We start from the raw sequence: 14,796 nt of genomic DNA, 5'->3' as shown, positions 1-14,796 counted from the left end.
AAAGGCAAAGTTAGATTTTCCCCCAAAGCCTCTGTACCACAAACTCACAAACAACTTGATTTAGGACTTCTGGACTCCAGAGTGCGAAAAAATAAATTTCTGTTGTTTTAAGTCACCAAAATTGTGATAATTTATTTTGGCAACCCTGGGAAATGAATAGACATTTTAAAAAATATTTTGTTTTAATCTCTAACATAATCTATTTGAATGCAGTTTTTCATTCTTGCTTTGACATTTCATTCTTCTTTACTTTTCTATTAAGCTGAAAGTTTTAAAACTTTGGAGATATTTTACTCCTCCATGATTTTATCACTTAATTCTATCTGGTATCATTTTTTAGAAGTTTTTTAAAATAAGTTTTTCCACTTATAAGCTTTTGTAGGTTTTTTATAAGTTTCCTTATAAAGACTTGCTTTTTCCTTTTATAAGTTTTTTTCTTCCTATTGCATGCCAGTCATTGTAACAGATGATAGGGACACAGAATTCTAAGAGACACACATAATCGCATAGACTGTTCAATCTAATTAAGGCCTTTAACCAATAATAACATGAATTAAAAAATAAAATCCTTGATACTTTGAATTTACGTTTCCCCACCCCCAAGATTCCTGATCTTCACCCACATGATATTCATGCCCTGCTTGTTCCATAGGAATCAAGAAATAAAAGTAGACAGAATAAAGTGGATTTATAAGTGAATAAATGAAAAAGAAAGAAGCATAGATATCTAGGGTGGACATCTTAGAGAGCTTGTGAACAAAGGAAAAGGAGGGGAAAACACAATTAAATTTGGAAATTAAGTCCTATTTAATGTGGCATTCACCAAGGAGAGAAACTTATAAGAGTTCACAGTACCGATCAAGCAATACATAGTCTGAATGTATGTGTGTCAAACTGTTTTGGTAGCAAAACTTGACCTAACTGAGCGTATATGCTATATGGATATATTTGTGTGCGTATATGTCTGTGTGTGTATGGATAATTTTTATTTTTTTTTGTCTAAAGTGAGAGTAGATTTTGCTTCATAAATGTTAATGTTCTTTTTTGGTTTTTTTTTTTTTTGGTTTTGTTTTTTTATGAAGAACTCAGATTGTATTGGTAGTGTTATATAATACATGATACAAGAATGCTTCTATCTTGTTAAAATCTGGAAGGTTATATATTCCAGACCTCATCTGTACCTCTTTCAATTTAAAAAATGAAGTGTCTATAGGGGACATTTTTCCTTCAAACATTTGATAGAACATAGCTTTGTAGAAAACACAAAGTAGCACTTTGCAAACATGGCTGTAATGAGACTTCTTGCAACTTCGAGGAGGACCAATGATGAAGTAAGAAACTGGACACTTCAGTATATAATAAAAAGAACAAGAAATGCCTTAGAGTCAGTCTGTGAGAACAGATATGCTTCCTACTTTCATCCTGAAATGAAAGAAAAGGCAGAAACTCTGGGATTCTTGGCCTCCCTGACAAAGTAGATTCTTCACTACTGGAGGGCTCTTTAGACCAAGAAATTTCCTAAGTTTCAATGGAGATAATAAGGGGTTCATTGAATAACTGGAGTTTTGATTTGTAAAAACATTTCATAAGGGTCTCTAAATGCAAAGATGACCAGACTATCTGCCTAGGAAAGTTCTGTTTAATTAATATTGCTACTGTGTAATTGTCAATAGTTCTCTCTTTGACTCTCAAAAGCATCTTAATCTGTATAATAATGTATATACTCTAACGGGCTGAATAGTGTTCCCTCCAAGTTCATATATTGAAACCCTAACCTCCAGTACCTTAAAATGTGGCTGGGTTTGGAATTACAGTCTTTAAAGAAGTGGGTAAGTTTTAATGAGCCCAAATCCAGTTTGACTGATGTCTTCATAAGAGGAAATTTGAACACACAAAGATCCAGGAATGTGTGGGCACAGAGGAAAGACAGATGAGAACACAGCATGATAACAGTTATCTACAAACCAAGGAGAGAGACCTCAGAAGAAATCAACTGGCCAAAATCTTGATCTTGGATTTCTGGCCTCCAGAATTCAAAGAATATAAATTTTTGTTGTTTTTGCCACCCAGTTTGTGATATTTTGTTATGACAGCCCTAGCAAGCTAATGCATATGTGTACTCTACTTACCTCAGTCTCTTTCTCTTTTTATCTCTCACTAATTAATTAATCTAGTTGAAAAATTAATAAGAAGGAGAGCTAATATTTCGGAAGCACCATGGCAAGTTTGAAGTAGCCACTGTATATTTTCACCATTTTTTTTAAAAGTAGGCTCCATGCTGGTCATGAGCCCAACACAGAGTTTAAACTCACAACCTTGAGATCAAGACCTGAGCTGAGATCAAGAGTCAGAGCTTAAATGACTGAGCCACTCAGGCACCCCCTGTTTATTAGCATTTTTAAAAGAACAACAACACGACCAGATTTGTTGGGACCAATGATCCTAGTATTTGTAGGATTTAATAAGTTTCTTCTCTATAGGTAATAGAGTCCCAGAAACTTGCTGATATATCAGATTTGTAGACTCTCGGGGTAGAAAGGGAGGTTGGGTCCCATTTTTTTCTAATTTTACTTTAAAAAATGTAATAACATTGTTTAATGAAATTGTTCAAGGAAGAATTTCTGTAATTTAGTCGGAGTCAGAGTTAGGTGGATGACCTCACATGATCTATTTACACTGACTTTTGCCCTGAACATATTTAAAATAAATTCAAAAGTAGGTGCATATAATAGGATAATCCTGCTTCTCAATATTTAAAGAAATGCTCCCAGGACATTTCTAAAGAAACAGATGCAGTCTAAGGGGAGGTCATATGAGCATTTTGCCAAAACCTTGACAGCTGCTTACAGAGGGAATTAATTTAAATTCCTTTGGGACTCTTTAAGCCACATTTCAGTTGCTTCAAGAAGTTAACTCTCTAATGGCTGACATATTTGTCAAAAATTTGAATTTGGTAAAATCCATTATTTTTTACCTTGCTCATGGTCTTTCTGTAAAGAGAAAATAGCCACCAAAGAGAAAATAGAAAGAATGCTCATCCTTAATAGGACAGACATAAATATTTTAGTGTGATATTTGGAGTAGGAAGTGTGTCTTTCTCCCAGTAACATGTCAGATTGCCATTTCACTATTGGGGCAGAGAGTTTTAACTTGATTTGAATCATGGGCCTTCAATAGGATCTGATGAAATTTATGAACCTTTCTCTCAGTAAAATGTAGTTCTATAGACGTATACAAACACCTCCATGAAAGAATGCCAATAGTCCTGAAGACTTGCCTTAGAAGTTTCATCTGTCGGGACGCCTGGGTGGCTCAGTGGTTGAGTGTCTGCCTTTGGCTCAGGGCCTGATCCTGGGTGAGGGGATGGAGTCCCACACTGGGCTTCTTGCCTGTAGCCTGTTTCTCCCTCTGCCTGTGTCTCTGCCTCTCTGTCTCACACACACAAATAAATAGAATCTTAAAAAAATTTTTTTTTGATCTTTCACATCTTAGAGGCTTTCCATGAAAAGTAACTCATTTTTATTTATAATATATGTAACCATGTGAGGAATAGCTCCATATGCAATTAGTTTCATAAGATAATAGGAAATAGGTGATATTCAAAAGAGCAAAACAAAATGACCCAGGAAACTATCCTGAGCAATATCTAGGAAAAACAAATTAGCAAAGAAAAATAGCACTGAAAACATTCTGATTTACATATTTTTCTCAAGGGGACTCTGGGATTTGAATTCTAATGGTTTACTTGTACCTTAGAAATATATATTCTATTTTATAAAAAATGATATAGAAAAAATAGAATGATGATTCTATACCTGAATACACAGAGATAGAGATAGATATACCAAGATTGAAATATATAATAACTTTCCAGAAGAAACATGCTAATGCTTTAAAAGCTTTGCCTTTTAAAACTAGTATTTGCATACAATTGTTATGAACAGATGTTTGTGTCCCTCCAAAATTCATACATTAAAACCTCAACTTCTTATATGATTGTATTTGGAGTGGAGACTTTGAGGGGTAATCAGATTCTGAATGAGGAGCCCTCCTGAATAGGACAGTGACCTTATAAGAAGAGACACCAGAGAGATGATCTCTATCTCAGCTGTGTGACGATATCCAAGAAGATAGCCATCTGAAAACCAGGAAGAAGGCTTGCATCATGCACTGTTCTGTTGGTACCCTGATCTTAGACTTACCAGCTTCCAGAATTATTAGAAATGATGTTTGTTATTTAACTCTACAGGTGTGTGGTATTTTTGGTCTAGCCTCCCAAACTAACAAGATAACAATAATAGTTACTCATCACATATTTAAATCTTTTTCTTTTAGCTTCTTGAAGATAATAGGATCACTACAGAAAAAGTTCAATTTAAGGTAACCACCTGGGACATTAAGTAAAGAGATCTATTGCATATTGTTCTTTAGAACAGCTTGTTCTTTGGAAATACAGAGAGTACAGGCAGAGTCACATTTTCGAAGAATGTTAATTTTAATCTGTCAGTTATCTCTTGTTTCCAAGTTCTAGAAAACTCTAGCATAAAAAGAAAAAAAATTATAGAGGTTATATATTTGAATAGTCAAGGAATAATTTGACCTCAGGCTTGATGTGATTCAGAGGCTCATATACTTTCAAACAGATTTGGTTCTAGTATTTTAACTATATTTTTCTTCATGTTGGTTTTATTGATAGACTTATAAACAATGTCATGAAGTCTATTATCTCAGTCTGCTCAGTAGGCCATAACAAAATAGCATGGACTAGCAGGCTTAAACAAGAGGCATTTATCTTCTCACAGTTCCGGAGATTGGAAATCTAAGGTCTAGACGCCAGCATGGTTAGTTTCTGGTGAGAGCTCTTCCTGGCTTGCACACTGTTGCCTTCTTTCTATTATCTCACACAGTGGGAAGAGAGAGCTCTGGTGTCTTGTAAGAGGACCAGTCCTATCAGATGGGTGCCAGTATTAACCTTATGACCTCAATTAACCCTTATCACTTCCTCAAAACTCTATCTCCAAATATAGTCACATTGGGGGTTAGGGATTCAGCATACAAATTTTGAGAGGACACAGACATTCAGCCTCTGGGCTCCCCGAATTCATGTCCTTCTCACATGCACATACATTAATTCCAACCTGATAGCCTCAGACTCTTAACAAATTCCAGTATCACCTATAAAGTCTAAAGTCCAGAGTCTTATCTAAATATCTTTTAAACCCGACATGACTTGAGATATGAGTCATCCTGAAGCAAAATTCTTCTCTGGCTGAGACTAGACAAGTGATGTGCTTCTAAAATACAATGGTGAACTGGCAGCAGATTGGCCTTCTGATTCCAAAGGAAGAAATAGGAAAAAAAAAAAAAAAAAAAGGAAGGGGTGACAGGATCCAAACAAGTCCCAAACATAGCAAGAAAAATTCCACTAGATCTTAAGGTTCAAGAATACCCATTTTTGGCTCAGTGTTCTGTCCTCTGGGGTCACTACAATGACAGTATCACCCCAGGGTTCTGCAGAATAGTCACCCCTCAGCTCTCTGTAAGGGCCTTGCCCTCTGAAACCAGGGGCCCTCTTGCCTTTGGTAAGGGTGGCAGCCCTCATGATCCCTAAATTGCCCCAGGGGTCATTCTTGCCTTTTCTTAAAGGATAACATGTGCTAGTAGCCTTCTTTCATTCCATCTTATTTTCTTTTTCTTCCTTTACTTCCATTTGGCAGTGTTTCCACTCATATAATCCTATTTCTATTCCTGGCACTTGCTGCATGAGGGCTGATTAAATTTGTCCTTCATACCCATACGAATTTCCTTCTCAAATGGCTGTTTGGCAACACCCTTAGCATTCTCTTCAGAATAAGCTCTCATTTTGTGCAAGATAAGTAAGCTGAGAATTTTCCGAATCACCAAGTTCTGGTTCCATTTTGCTTAACAATTCCTTCTTCAATTCATGTTTCTCCTTTCACTTTTTTTTTTCCCTCCAAGATTTTATTTATTCATGAGAGACACAGAGAGAGTGTGGCAGAGACAGGCAGAGGGAGAAGCAGGCTTCCTGTGAGGAGCCTGATGCGGAACTCGATCCCAGGAGCTCAAGATCATGACCTGAGCCAAAGGCAGACGCTCAACCACTGAGTCACCCAGGTGCCCCTCTCCTTTCACTTTTTACTGTAAGCAGCTAGGAGGATGCAGATTGCATCTTCAATATTTTGCTTAGAAATATCCTTAACCAAATATCCAGTTTCAGGTCTCCCAAGTTTTATCTTGCACAAAACACTAGAATATAATTCAGCCGAGTTCTTTGCCACTTTTATAATAAGGTTCACCTTTCTTCAGTTTCCAACAACCTGCTTTTCATGTCCATCTGAGACCTCAGCAGAGTAGCCTTTAAAGTTCACATTTATAGCAATCGTTTCTTCACGGCAATCATGGCTTTTTAAAGCACATACTTCCAAACATTTCCAGGCACTACTCATCACCCAGTTCCAAATCGACCTCCAGATTTTTAGGTGTGCTAGTACTCCATTTCTCAGTATCATAATCTCTTAGGGTTCTCTAGAAAAACAGAACCAATAAGCAAGAGAGAGAGAAAAAGAAAGAGAGAGAGAGAGAGAGAGAGAGAGAGATGCAAACAAAACTAGAGCCAGACAAAAGTTAAAATGATAAAGGCAAATTTTATTCCTGAATAAAATTGGGCCAGGGGCAAGAGACCCCAGTATAGAACTGCAATCCCTCCTAAATACAGTAAGGACAGTAGGGTGTAAAGCCAAGGAGCATGGGAGTTGTTAGATGAAACTTACTAAGAGGAGACATCAAGTCAGGGGAAATTTATGGCTGAACCAATCTAAATATAGATGTAGATTCAAATGTAAATGTAGTAGATATAGGTAGATAGAGATATAAGGAATTTGCTTGCATAATTATGAAAGCAGACAAGTCTCAAGATGTGCAGTCGGCAAGTTAGAGACCCAGGAAAGCCTATTCTCCAGTTGCAGTCCAAATGCTGGCAAGCTGCAGACAGCTTGGTGTTTCGGTTTGGGTCTGCAAGCGTGAAAGAACCAATGCCTCAGCTCAAGGCAGCCAGACAAGAAGAGTTCCATCCTATCCTTGAGAGGGTAAGATTTTTAAATTCTATTCAGGCCCTCAATTGACTGGATGAAATTTACTCATATTAGAGAGGATGATCAATCTATTTTACTCAGTTCACTGATTCAATGTTAATGTCATCTAGAAACATTCTCACAGACACACACAAAATCCTAGACCAAATGTCTGGGTGCACTGTGGCCTGTCAAGTTGCTACAAAAAATTAATCATCACAACTACCAAAAGGGGTAGTTTTCTGATCACTTAAAACTTATGCTATGATTCACTGTGTTTGAATCAACTTGCCTTTGGATTAACAAGGCTACATGTCAACCAGCCTTGACATATAGGGATGACATACAATCCCTATGCCAATTACTACATGTGAGTAGATGGATTTGCACACACTGACTGGCAAATCTGTTAAGTTTCTTCCCTTGAATCAGTCACAGCTGTGCAGATGACTAATTTTCCTTCCTCACAAGATTTTTTGCTTTGTGACTAGGACTTCTGAGCAGATGATGGTTAAGCCACTGCAAAACTGTTGGTAATATTTCCTAAAGGAAATTCAGAATTCAAGGCACTTTTTCTAGAAAATGGCGTAATGGCAGGCAAAGAACACCAATTGTTTTCCCCAATTGAAAGGTGATAATTAGAATTTTGTAATTGGTAACCATGTATATGTAAAAATAAACAAAATATGGTAAATCATAAAACATCTGAATGTTGTACTATACTATATATTATATAAGAATTTCTATTGGCACCAAGCAACATCTACTACAGGTCACCTATGAACAAAGGGTCTCTTTAGTTATAACTCGGTCTCCCTGGTTAGTTTCTTCTTTCAGATCATAGGATCTTTGTCTATTGTTTAAAAAGAACAAAACAAATAACTGCTTCAATGTCTGGATTTGTACATAAGAAGAAAATCACTGTAGGTTAGGAGTTCTGATCCTTTTTCTGCCTCCATACCTTTGCTAGATATGGCCTATTCTCCTTAGTAAAAGTGGCACCATCATGTAATAATTCATGTATAGGTGAAGGAATATGTCAGGGAAGCACTTCCAAATCAACATGTCAATCATTAATTTATTTCATATATACCCCAATGTTCTAATGTTCAAAACCAAGGATATTGGTAACCCCAAATTTCACTTCTTTTATTGCCCATTCTTATGTATGGCTCCTTTTAAAGTTAATTTAAAAGATGGAAATGAATTTTTCTATTATATGGTATTTCCATACAGATTATTTGTGCACTGATTGTTGACTCATTTACTGAAATTTACCGATAGAATAAAATTTCTGATGCGATGTAATTGATACTTCTGTTATTAACTATCCGTAGCAAAAGTTGTTGGTGCTCTATCCATATTGCTTCAGGTTTTAACACTGTAGTCCTCACCAGAGGACTTCCAACTGGTAACATTTTCATCTCTTTTCTCTGGAATTTCTTTGAAAGATAGAACCCATTCTGCCTCATATATGAAGAGCAGGACCTCCTGCTTTCTCTTGTCCTCAGCCACCTCCTTCCTCTCACCCCCAACAGCTTCATCCAATTACTGACAAAAAATTGGTGTTAATTCCCTATGGATGTCTGGGACTTCCAATCTCCACTGATTTCCAGAATTTACCATTGGATTGAAGTCTAGTTACCTAATAGGGTAATTGGCTGCCTTTTGAATAGTGTCCCCTCCTGAATTTTGGCCATGAATTTTATGGCCACCTGGGAACTCAGAATGTGACCTTACTTGGAAATTGGGTCTTTGCATATATAATTAATTAAGAATCTTGAGATAAGATTGTACTGAAGTAGAGTGGGCCCTAGATTCAATGACGGTGTTCTTACCATAGTTAGAAAAAGGCAGACGCATAGAGGAAAGAAAGCCATGTGACAGACAAGGTATGCTGCCACAAACCAAGGAGTGCTAGGGGGCATCAAAACCTGGAAAAGACAAGGCAGGAGGATTAAATCATAGAGCTTTTAGAATGAGTGTGGCTGTAATAACACCTTGATTTCATATTTCTGATTTCCAGAGCTGTGAAATAATAAATTTCAGTTGTTTTAAGTCACCTGGCTCATGATAATTTGTCACAATAGCCCTAGGAAATGAATGCCTTTTCCATCCTTGTCTCATTTCCTATCCCACTATGGAAGTTTCCCTTAATCATGTTCAAAATGAACTACTTGTACTCATTGAGTCAGGGTCTGGTAACCTATATGAAGATACTGACCAAACTATTGTGATAGGTATTGATTTTCTGAATTTCAATCTTACTTTTTCAAATGTACTAAGAATGAGCTACAGAATGGTAGCTACACCTTTTATACATCTGCACTCGCTTTCTGGCCTTTATATGTCGGAAGGATGATTTACAGAGTCCTCATCCACAGGGGCATATTTGAGAGTTTGTAAACAGCTCTTCCTACTCTTTTCCTCATATTTCTGAAAGCCAGAAGAATGACAGAGATGGCAGTTACCCCTGTTTTTGGCTGAAGTGCAATCTGCCTGAGCCAGGCTTGATGCTCTCTGAGTTTGTTTTAGAATAATAATTATTGTTGACTTGACATAGATCCAGCAGAGAGATCTATGGAGTGCCATCCATGAATGGGCACCGTCTGTGCTGTGAAATACACTCCCTTAAAGGAGGGGTAATTTTATTTTTTAATGTTTCTCCATTTCATAAATAGTTATAAAATATGTTAAAGTTTTCAAACACTCAAGATAGAAATTTCAACACTAATTCATTTTCTTCCTTCTTAGTTGTTTACGTACATTAAAGTAAATGCTCATCTAAGTATATCATCAATGTTTTGTTAGTATGTTTTATTAGCATATATTCAAAAAAATTTCTACCGAAAGTTTAAAATGTACCAGATATATACACTTAATTAAGCACATTAAACAAACAAACAAACAAAAAAAAAAAACCTTAAAATATAGGTGAGCAGATTCAAATGGTGGTCAGGTTTCAGGTTTTGCTATCTCATAAAACTTTCATCGTTGAATCTCAAGTGTTTTCATTTATTACTGAACTCTGGCCTCAGATTTTAACCACTTCAGCTGCTACCACTGGTCATGTTCAGTATGCCTTCAGCTACTGATTAAAGGGGTACCTTTACATGTGGCTCGAATTTTGTCTTCCTAAGATGAGTAGAATTAATTTCTAAACCTAGTGATCATGGTACTTCATGACTCAGGTCCAGCTTTCTAGAAAAACTTTTCATATCCTCTTTGTTCTCTTGAAAATCATCAGCTGCCTAAACCACCCACTACAGCTTCCCATGGTCTAGGGAGTATTACCTCTTTCATATTTTCATCCCTTGAAAATGGCATATTTTATTCTTTACTTTGAGATCAGTGGCTTTATGAGTTTCAGAAAAAGCTGTGATTCTATGTAAAATTATATAAATTTGTTTCCAGAACTATGGCATGCATATCTATCTTCTCATAGAACCAAAGCATATATTTTAATTAGTTGTAATGGAAAATATTTTTCTGTAGGTAATAAAACATTCTTAAAAAAATATGGGTAAGTGGCAAGAAAGGATAGAAAATATGCATTTATTTTTAATGCAAGATAGATTTATATTAAAGATACTAAATCCATGAAAATTTTATAGCACATACATAGTAATTAAGTCCCCATATGCTGATGTGATATTATTTATCAAATTTGAATTCTTGCAGTATATGGCAAGTTTTCTTGTTAACTATATTTCTCTTTATCTTCTCTTTCCTAATTATTACTTGTTTTATAATAAAATAAAATTTCCACAAGAATAAAAATTCATGCTACAGACAAATGGATTAGCTGAAAATCTCAACTAAGGATAGATTATTCCTGTGTGTTTTATACCTAGGAAGTTAAATGGAAAATTAAACCATCAGCAAACTATTAGAGAATTCCTTTCTTTATAGCCCTTTAAAATATTTATAAGTTTTCGATAATAATGCCTAGATATAAGTTTTGGTCATTAGAATTAAATCATGCTTTAACTTGTTTGTTAGATTAATACTCTTTATAAGAATCTCTAAATAAAAGTTCAACTTGGAAAAAAAAAGTTCAACTTGGTTTCTGGACAAGAGTTAATTGAGTAAGAATATGGGATATCTAGCTTGTTTTTTCTTATTAACAGTCAGTCATAGACAGTGGCAATAATCTAAATTTTCAATGTATAACATACATAGATTTTTTCTTTCCATTTTCCTTTATTTAATTATGTCTTATTCTATTCTGCACTAAACTTCTCACACAACTTCACCTCAAATGTAGCCATTTTGAAAATTTTACATGCATGATATTTGCTATGTAGCTTTGTGTGCTTCTTTCTTATTGTTCTTCACTGAATATTTTATTTTTGAGTTCTGTTCTTGATGACACACACAGATTTAGATAATTCTTATTGACTACTTTATTTTATTCCACCATTTACTTATAATCAACTTTTACTTATCGATTTTTTAATTGAAGGACATTTAAGCTGTAATGTATTCTCTGGTATTTGTATTTCTGTAGCTTTGCAAAAGTTTCTTTAAGGTATATACACCCGAACTGAAATTGTTGAATCATTTAAAACATTTCCTAAATGCTGTCCAGAATGGCTGGGCAAATTCATGTTCCTAGCACTAATGCACGAAGGCATCATTTTCTCCAGTCTCACTACCAATTTATGTTATTAAAATTGCATTCTTGTCTTTCTGGTGGATAAAAAAGTCATTTCTAATTATTGTATTAATATGTATTCCTCTAGTTAGGAATGAGCTCAGATATCACTTATATGTTTATTAGCCATTTTAATTATTTCTTTTGTGAGTTGCCTGTCAAATTATGTTAATTTGCATAGATTTAAAAATGACTTAGTCTTATGTTACTGTGCTTTGTTGCACCTATCTTCTCCAAATCTGTGTTTACTGTGGTTTCCATTAAAGAAAATAAACTATTAATGTCCATGTGGTCAAAATCACATTTTTTGTTTATTGTTGCATATTTTTGCCTTTTAAATAAGAACATCTTTCCCATATTATCCTAAATAGATATTTTTAAATTTATATCTCAATGTCCTATAAGTTTGTTTTCACACTTATATTTATTTTTGTGAGATAATTTTATAATTTAATATATTATTCCCATCCCCAATGAGCAATTCATTCTTCCCTAACTGATTGGTCTGGGTATCATTTATAAGTTCCCATGATATAAATGGTTTCTTTCTCTAGTTTATTCCATTGCTGTACTTGTCTGTAAATATGTTAGTGCCATCAGTTTTATTTATGATGTATTTGTAATGTGTCTTAATACTTTAAGAGGAAAGTCTTAATACTTTAAGAGGAAAGTCTCTCCTTTGTTATTTTCTTTTAAAGAAGTTCCACATGCAACTTTGTTCTTTCTTATATATTTTAGAATAATTTTGTATGTGTCTACACAAAATCCTGCTGAGATTATGATAGAATAGAAATTTATAGTCCAATTCAATGATAATTGATATCTTTACAATGTTAAATCTTATCTATGACTCTATATTTTTAAATGTTTCATAATAATTTTATTTATTTTTAGGAAAATGCTTAATTTATAGTTTTATTAAACATAAATAGAGTATCAGTGCTAATTTCTACCGTTGATTAAATACTTAACTACTTTGCTAAACTCAGTATTTCTTTTTTTTAAAGATTTATTTATTTTTTAGAGAGAAAAACCACGAATGGGAGGGGCAGAGGGAGAGGGAGAGAGAGAATCTGAAGCAGACTCCATGCTGAGCAGAGCCCAATGTGGGACTTGATCTCACAACTCTCTCGAGATCGTGACCTGAGCCAAAACCAAGAGACCATTAACCGACTGAGACACCTAGGCACCCCTAAACTCAGTATTTCTAACAATTTGTGGATTATATTAGGTTTTCTATGTAAAATGCCATACTCTGCATTTTCTGTCTTATTGCATTGCCTATGTCCTTAAATCTAATATTTGTAACAAATTTGTAGCAAAAATGGAAATCAGCTGTTAACTCCAGTGGGACTTGACTATATCAGATCTAAAGTGTTTGGTATTGATTCTGGACTAGTTTTAAAATATTTTGAATGTTATCCCTAAATAGTATAAATCTTAATTTTATTCTTAATTATAAGTCAAATGCTTCAAATCTTTTCCTTCATGTATATTTCATAAGTTTTTCATAGCTAACCTTTATGAGATTGAGAGAGTTGTTTTTTTCTCTTTTCTTAATACCTTTAACAATAAATAGTTGTTGAATGTATCAAATGCTTTATACAGTATGATTTTCTGTTATATTTTATTTGTGCAGCATTTTACAGGGATAGACTTTTCTGATGATAAACTATACATTTATTCCTGGGATAAACCTTTTTTGGTAATGATTTATTATATTAATACAACACTGGAAACATTTAGCTAATAGTTTATTTTTTTAAAGATTTATTTATTTATTTATTTATTTATTTATTTATTTATTTATCTATGATAGACAAGGAGAGAGGGAGAGAGAGAGAGGGAGGGAGAGAGAGAGAGAGGCAGAGACACAGGAGGAGGGAGAAGCAGGCTCCATGCCAGGAGCCTGACGTGGGACTCGATCCCGGGACTCCAGGATCGCGCCCTGGGCCAATGGCAGGCGCTAAACCGCTGAGCCACCCAGGGATCCCCTAGCTAATAGTTTAATTAAAAATTTAATTCAGCTTCATAGGCAAATTGACCTGTACGATTTCATTTTTGCACTGTCCTTATCAGTTTTGGATCAGAATTATCATAGTTTCAATCACTTACTGGTACCACTAACAATAGAAATAATTATTGTATGTCTTGGGCTTTTATAACATAGTAGGCATGTTCTGTGCCCTGGGATAAATTTTGAAATTATACTATAATTCAATGCATCTTAAAATATGACCAGCAAATTTCTGATTTTCTTTTCCATTTTCTTTACACAATTATAGTGATTTGTCAAAATTACTATCATTGTCTTTTAATACTGGAGACATGATGGCAGCTAACATTTACTGATCACTTGAAATCTTCCAAGTATTACACATTTATAAATTCATTTATTTCTCACAATAATACTATGATGTAGGGACTATTATTATTCTCAATTTCTGTGAGAAAACTGATCTGTCCAAGGTCACATAAGTGGAATCAGGATTCAAACCTAAATAAGTCCCTAACCACTATCTTGCCTTTCAAATGATTCTTTCTGACATAAAAGCAAAAGACATTTTCTTTTAGAGAATTTGATAAAATTTTGTTTAATAATATCAGTTTGTACTTTTTAAAAAGTAAAATTATTAATAGGATAATTTCTTTAGTAGTAGTCTGATAAAATATTGCTACATTATTGTGCTATCAATAAGCACAGTTATGATTTTGCCAAAATAGCCTATTGATTAGTAATAGATACTATTCAAATAGCACTTCCTAGGTATGTTTTAGGTAAATTGTAGCTAGATAGAACATAAGTCATAAATCAAAACTATAATGAATGGGGACGCTTGGGTGGCTCAGCAGTTGAGCGTCTGCCTTTTGGCTCAGGGCATGATCCTGGGGTCCCAGGATCGAGTCCCACATTGGGCTCCCTGCCTGGAGCCTGCTTCTCCCTCTGCTTGTGTCTCTGCCTCTTTCTCTTTGTGTCTCTCATGAATAAATAAAATCTTAAAACAAAAACACAACCCTATAAGGAATGATATAGTCAGATTTCCTGTT

This window comes from Canis lupus, chromosome 31 (assembly GCF_011100685.1).
Source record: "Canis lupus familiaris isolate Mischka breed German Shepherd chromosome 31, alternate assembly UU_Cfam_GSD_1.0, whole genome shotgun sequence".
In the NCBI taxonomy this organism is placed as follows: Eukaryota; Metazoa; Chordata; class Mammalia; order Carnivora; family Canidae; genus Canis; species Canis lupus.
Note: the sequence above shows the minus strand (reverse complement) of the source record.